Source organism: Mus pahari, chromosome 18 (genome assembly GCF_900095145.1).
Source record: "Mus pahari chromosome 18, PAHARI_EIJ_v1.1, whole genome shotgun sequence".
Taxonomy (NCBI): domain Eukaryota; kingdom Metazoa; phylum Chordata; class Mammalia; order Rodentia; family Muridae; genus Mus; species Mus pahari.
Window position 1 is genome coordinate 48496241 of NC_034607.1, and position 7378 is coordinate 48503618.

Below are 7378 nucleotides of genomic sequence, written 5' to 3' on the forward strand. Positions count from 1 at the left end.
GTTAATCTGGACCCCTGAGATCTTTCAAACACTGGACCACCAAACAGACAGCATACAGCAGCTGCTATGAAGCCCCTAACACACAGTAGAGGACTTCCAGGGCCTCTACTTCCAGGTTCACTTAGAGATGATGCACCTAACCCTCATGGGACTGGAGGCCCCAGGGAGTTTAGAGGTCAGGTGGGGGTGGGGGTGGGGGCATCCAAGAGGAGATGGGGTGGGGTGGGAAGGAGGTGTGGGGTGGGGAGCAGTGGGTGGGGAGGGAATGGAATATGAAGTGTAATAAATCAATTACAAATAAAATTAAATTTAAAAAAAAGAGTAAGAACTACCATATATACGTTTTCAGGAAAGTTCTTGCTATGTAGCTTGGGTTGTTCTTTAACTTGTAACCCTCCTTCCCCGACTGTTAAGCACTGGGAAGGTGGGTATGTACATCACACCTGACAAAAAGAATTAGTCTAAGTAGGTGATAGAAGTATCATTGGAAAACTAGGTCTAAAGTTAGGGGGTTTTTAAGTATATTAAATTAAAGCCATCTTTGCAGAGAGAGAGAGAGAGAGAGAGAGAGAGAGAGAGAGAGAGAGAGAGAGAGTAAAAATAGCTGATTAAAATAAGAACATAACTGCAGTTACAATAGAGAGTTAAAAACTAAAAAGATGTCATGGGCATAACAGTAGAAGAGTCTGGAATTCCCCTTTGGAGGTTCCAAAGCCCAACACTATTACTGATGCTATGTTGTGCCTATAGACAGGAACCTAGCATGGCTGTCTGAGATAGACAGACACTTACACTCAACCAATGGACTGCAGTCAGGGACCCCTGTGGTTAAATTAGGGAAAGGCTAGAAGAAGCTAAGGAGGAGGGTGACCCCATAGGAAGACCATCAGTCTCAACTACCCTGGACCCCTGAGATCTCTCAGACTCTGAGCTACCAACCAGGCAGCATACATGAGCTGGACTGAGGCCCCTGTCACATATACAGCAGAGGACTTCCTGGTCTGGCCTCAGTAGAAGAGGCTTACCAAACCTTCAAGAGACATGAGGCTCCAGAGGGTAGGGAGGTCTGGTGGAGAGTGACATCCTCTTGGAGACAGGGGAGGAGGAATGGGATGAGGAACTGTGGAAGGGCAGACCAGGAGGTGGATAACAACTGGACTGTAAAAAAAAAAAAGAAGTAAAAGTACATGTACATGTACATGTACAAACACCACCTGAAACATAGGGTTGGCGGAGGTAAGCATGACCGGACAGGAAACTGTGGAACCAAATGGCATTAAATGGAAAAATAAAATCAAAGCAAACTAAGAAAGAGAACAAAACTAGAAAATATGTCAGAAGAAAATAAAGAGAAATTATTTTATGAAGTCCAAATGAGAAAGAAAAATACAGGCATAGATACATACATACATACATACATACATACATACATGCATGCATACATAGATGAATAGGGGTTGAGAAATTTAATGACTTCAGAAATAAGAATTAGCAGAACTCATTTGTGACATGTATAATCTACTTAAAAGGTAAAAAAGGAAACTTAAAAATATTTTTAAAGGAGGATCTACTAGAAAAAAAAAAAAAAAAAAAAAAAAAACCTAAAAGCAGCAGAAAGTTCAGGAAAGCAGAACCACGGTGGCCAAACAGGCTAAGATGTTCCATGCTTGGTCTCAGAGAAGCATAAATCAAATAATGAAACTGATCCTTTTCAAACCCACCAACTTGACAAAAGCTAAATAAACCAAAAGCTTAAGGTACATGCATCAAGGTACTGTGGTGCTCTGCCGCTGAGAGTCCAAGGTGATAAAGCTATTTTGCAAAACAATTTGGCACCATCTAGCAAATTAGAGTGCCACATAGCTAAACATCCACCAATTTTCACTCCAAAGATTACTCTGAGGACACTGTGTGTCTATTAACTGGGAAACATAATGTTGTTAATTGTGTTGTTTTTAATAAGAAAGAAAAGAAAACCCAGGGGCAATTGCAAAGGAGAGCCAAATGAGGAATTTATTTCTAGAGATTTGGGGTTTGTTTGGTTTGGTTTGTGATTAAAGGATTTTAAGATATAAGATTAAAGGATTTAAGATTCACAGAGTGATATTTTTCTCCTGTTTTCTTTCTCAATGTGTTTGTTATTGGTATATAGAAAAGGGGTCAGAGGGTCAGTTCAGTGAGTAAAAGCCTTTGCCATACAGGACTGGCCTGAACCTACTGTGGAAGAAGGGAACTAGCCCACAAAAGTTGTCCTCTGTACTTCATATGTGCCTAGACACAGACATACACACACACACACACACACACACACACACACACACACACACTTGTAACAACAACAATAATAACAATAATAAAAATAATAATGAAAATAAAATTTTAGAAAGGATACTGGTTTTCATATGTTATTTTTATAGCTTGCTACTTTGTTGAAAGTGTTTATTAGTTGTGATAAAAATAGCCTGACCAAAAAAAAAAAAAAAACATTTTGGATATTTTCTTCATTTGCATTTCAAATGTTATCCCCTTTCCTCAGTTCCCCCACCCTCAAACTCCCTATTCCCTCCCCTTCCCCCTGCTTCTATGAGGGTGTTCACATACCCAACCACCCACTCCCCCCTCCCGTCTCTTGCCTCCTGCCTCCTGCCCTCGAATTCCCCTACACTGGGGCATCAAGCCTTCACAGGACCAAGGGCCCTCTTCTCCCATTCATGCCCAACAAGGCCATCCTCTGCTACATATGCAGATGGAGCCATGAGTCCCTCCATGTGTACTCCTTAGTTGATGGTTTAGTCCTTGGGAGCTCTGGGGGTCTGCTTGGTTGATATTGTTGTTCCAACTATGGGGTTGCAAACCCTTCAGCCCCTTCAGTTCTTTCTCTAACTCCTCCACTGGGGACCCCGTGCTCTCTCCAATGGTTGGCTACAAACAACCAGCTCTGTATTTGTCATGCTCTGGCAAAGTTTCTCAGGAGACAGCTATATCAGAAACCTGTCAGCAAACACTTCTTGGCATCCACAATAGTGTCTGCATTTGGTGCCCAGGTGGGCCAGTCTCTGGATGGCCTTTCCTTCAGATTCTGTTCCACACTTTCTCTCTGTATTTCCTCCTGTAAGTATTTTGTTTCCCCTTCTAAGGACCAAAGCATCCACACTTTGGTCTTCCTTCTTCTTGAGCTTCGTGTGGTCTGTGAATTGTATCTCGGGTATTCCAAGCTTTTAGGCTAACATCCAGTTATCAGTGAGTGCATGTCATGTGTGTTCTTTTGTAAGTCAGTTACCTCACTCAGGATGATATTCATCCATTTGCCTAAGAATTTCATTAATGCATTGTTTTTTATTAGATATTTTCTTCATTTCCATTTCAAATGTTTACTTTCCTAGTTTACTCTCTAAAAATCCCCTATACCCTCCCCCTGCTACCCAACCCACCCACTCCTGCTTCCTGGCCCTGGCATTCCCCTATACTGGGGCATATAATCTTCACAAGACCAAGAGCCTCTCCTCCCATTGATGGCCGACTAGGCCGTCCTCTGCTACATATGCAGCTAGAGACAGGAGCTCTGGAGGTATTAGTTAGTTCATATTGTTTTCCTCGTGTAGAGCTGCAAACCCCTTCAGCCCCTTGGGTACTTTCTCTAGCTCCTTCATTGGGGACCCTGTGTTCCATCCAATAGATGACTGTGAGCATCCACTTCTGTATTTGCCAGGCACTGGCATAGCCTCACAAGAGACAGCTATATCAGTCTCCTGTCAGCAAAATCTTTTTGGAATATGCAGTAGTAGGGTTTGGTAGTTGTTTATGGGATGGATCCCCGGGTGGGGCAGTCTCTGGATGGTCCTTCCTTCAGTCTCTGTTCCACACTTTGTCTCTGTAACTCCTTCCATGGGTATTTTGTTCCCCCTTCTAAGAAGGAATGAATTATCCACATTTTGGTCTTCCTTCTTGAGTTTCATGTGTTTTGCAAATTGTATCTTAGGTATTCTAAGTTTGGGGGCTAATATCCACTTATAGTGAGTGCATATCAAGTGTGTTCTTTTGTGATTGGGTTACCTCGCTCAGGATGACATCCTCCAGATACATCCATTTGACTAAGAATTTTATGAATTCATTGTTTTTAATGGCTGAGTAGTACTCCATTGTGTAAATGTACCACATTTTCTGTATCCATTCCTCTGTTGAGGGACATCTGGGTTCTTTCCAGCTTCTGGCTATTATAAATAAGGCTGCTATGAACATAGTGGAACATGTGTCCTTATTACAAGTTGGAGCATCTTCTGGGTATATGCCCAGGAGTAGAACTGCTGTATCTTCCGGTAGCACTATGTCCAGTTTTATGATGAACTGCCAAACTGATTTCCAGAGTAGTTGTACCAGCTTGCAATCCCAAGAAATTTAATGAGACAGGATTCATTTGACTTTAAGTTCCAGAAGGACAGGATCCCTCAGGATGGGGAGGGAATGACAGCAACTGTTCATCATACAGCAGTAGCTAAAGATATACTTTACATCCCATCCCTGGCCTTGTAAGCACTGAAAATTTTTGTACAATAATTGGAATGGTTTATTCTTTGACCATTTGGCATCAACTTGTCTGTCAAGCCATTTAAGTATGGTGCTGTCTTTGTATAACAATTCTAAACCACTGATTATGTCAGTCTGTAAATAAGATTTTCAGACTGTTCTGCTGGTATGCCCATACATCTTCTTAATCTTTCATTCTCTATTGTACCTGAAGTTATGTTCTTATTTTAATCAGTTATTTTTGCTTTTCTCTTCTCTCTCTCTCTCTCTCTCTCTCTCTCTCTCTCTCTCTCTTTCTCTCTCTCTCTCTCTCTCTCTCTCTTTCTCTCTTCTATCTCTCTCTCTCTCAGCCTGTCACATATCAGCCTCCTGGAACCAGAGACAAAAGGAAACTTGAATCTGGTCACAAAAGCCTGCACTAATGATGTACTTCCTTAAGCAAGGCTCCACCTTCTAAAGGGTCCATAACCTTCCAATCAACTGGGGACCAAGCATTCAAACACATGAGCCTACAGGAGTTCTGTCATGTTCAAATTACATTAGTACTAATGATTTTTCTGGTAAAATCTTTAAGGACTGTTATTTGCTGATTCATTCTGTCTACAAACAGGGATCTTTTTGAGGCCCTTGTATTTTTTTGTCTTATGAACTAGCCATTTTATGGGAACTTCTGTTTTATTAACTATTATATATTACATTGACACACCAAGAGTTATTTACTTCATTTCACCATTTACATGAATTGATATTTACATCTGTTATGAAACAGCACATCAATAGAATGAATCTCCCTTTGCTTTAACTCAAAGACCTGAAACCCAGATAGAAAGTCTTTAACTGAGGAAACAAAAATTACTCTAATTCCAGTGGAGCATAAACTGGGAAGGTCTCAAATTCATATAGTAACTAAGAGGCATTGAGTCTGACATTTCTTATGAAGTTTGGCAATTTCTTACGGAGTTGAGTGAATACTTAGCTAAAAGTATGTACTGAGGTGCACAGTTCCTTTCTCCAGAAACTGCCACTGGAGGACATTAAATTTTGACTGTGGCACACTCAGTGTAAGTTTTTACTTTGCTAAATGAACTTTTCTCCTTCCTTCATCTCTGGAATGAAAGGTGATTTTATTTCTACCTTATTTGATGCATTATAATATTTTTCAGGCAACCTTTAAAGAAGGCACCTAGGGAAATTATATGATGAAATGCCTATTGTTTATTTCAAAATACGTGTTACAGTTTTGCAGATTGCAATGTATGGTGGATAACAGATTTGAGAATGTTCTATAGTGTCATCAATTATTGGGAGTGATATGAGGTCATCAGTGCTCTCTACTAGTTGAGAAACTGAAACACACAGGCAATCTTAACTCTGCAAAATACGATAATGGTTTACCTAAAGAGTAAAAAATAAGAGGGACATAAAATCTGTAAGAGTCAGAAAGCAAAGCAAACCTTGGTCACTTTAGAGAGGTCAGAGAGTCCAAACCAGTAAGTAGACGGGAAGACTGACTGTTCCTGTCACCACCTATCCCTTGCACCATGAGGCAAAATTATAACTCCAATAAAGACTTATTACTCCCAGGCCAGAGAGGTGGCTCAGCGGGTCAAATTCCTGCTGCCTAGCCTAACTGCCTAGACCCCATCCCCTGGAGTCATGTACTTAAAGAAAAGAACAGACTCTCCTGAAAGTTCCACAGAAACACAGAAACATGCTTGAGCATGCACACTTGCAAATAATAAATAGCAGTAGAAATGTTTACAACCAATGGACAGAAGCTGCTAGCCCCTGTGGTTGAATTAGGGAAAGGCTGGAAGAAGCTGAGGAGGAGGGCCACCCTGTAGGAGTACCAGCAGTCTGAATTAACCTGGACCCCCAAGATCTCTCAAATACTGGGCCACAAACCAGGCAGTATACACCAGCTGATATGAGCCCCCCCCCCCAACACACATACAGTAGAAGACTGCAAGGTCTGGGTTCAGTCAGAGAAGATATACCTAACCCTCAAGAGACTGGCTGTCCCCAGAGAGTTTAGAGGTCTAGTTGTGTGGGGGTGGGGGTGGGGGTGGGGACATCCTCATGGATAGAGAGGGTGTGGAGAGGAGATATGGGATGTGGAACAGTCAGAGGGTGGACGGTGGGGGAAAATGAAATCTGGAGTGATAAATAAATAAATAAATAAATAAACAAATAACAAAAAATAAAATAAAAAAATGTCAATTAAAAAAAAGAAATGTTTACAAAAGGACTTACAATTCCATGTTGGCCTCTTTTCCTGAGGACATGTTTTAAAAGTTTCAGAATCAGCCCCGGTATAACACTTGTACTGCCAGCACTTGAGAAAGAGAGGCAGAAAGATTTCAAGGTTTCCCTGAGCTTCCTACTGAGGGCCTATCTTCTGTTTAAGGTTTCAGAAGCAAGATATTTTACAATCACTTTATCTGCTTTCCATTCCTACACTGCTTAACTGATTCCACTGCTCACTTCTAAGATCTCCAACACTGGGAATGTCATGCCAGCTCACAGGCATTTCTACCAACCCTCTCTTTATCACTTTATTATATATTTTTGTTTAATTTTTTCATACAATATATTTTGACTGTGTTTCCTCTGCCCAACTCCTACCAGATCCTAGCCACCCAATCTTAATCTATCTAACAGCTATCTATCTATCTATCTATCTATCTATCTATCTATCTATCTATCTATCTATCTATCTATCTATCATCTATCTATCATCTATCTATCTATCTATCTATCTATCATCTATCTATCTATCTAACAGCTATCTATCTATCTATCCATCTATCTATCTATCTATCTATCTATCTATCTATCTATCTATCTAACAACT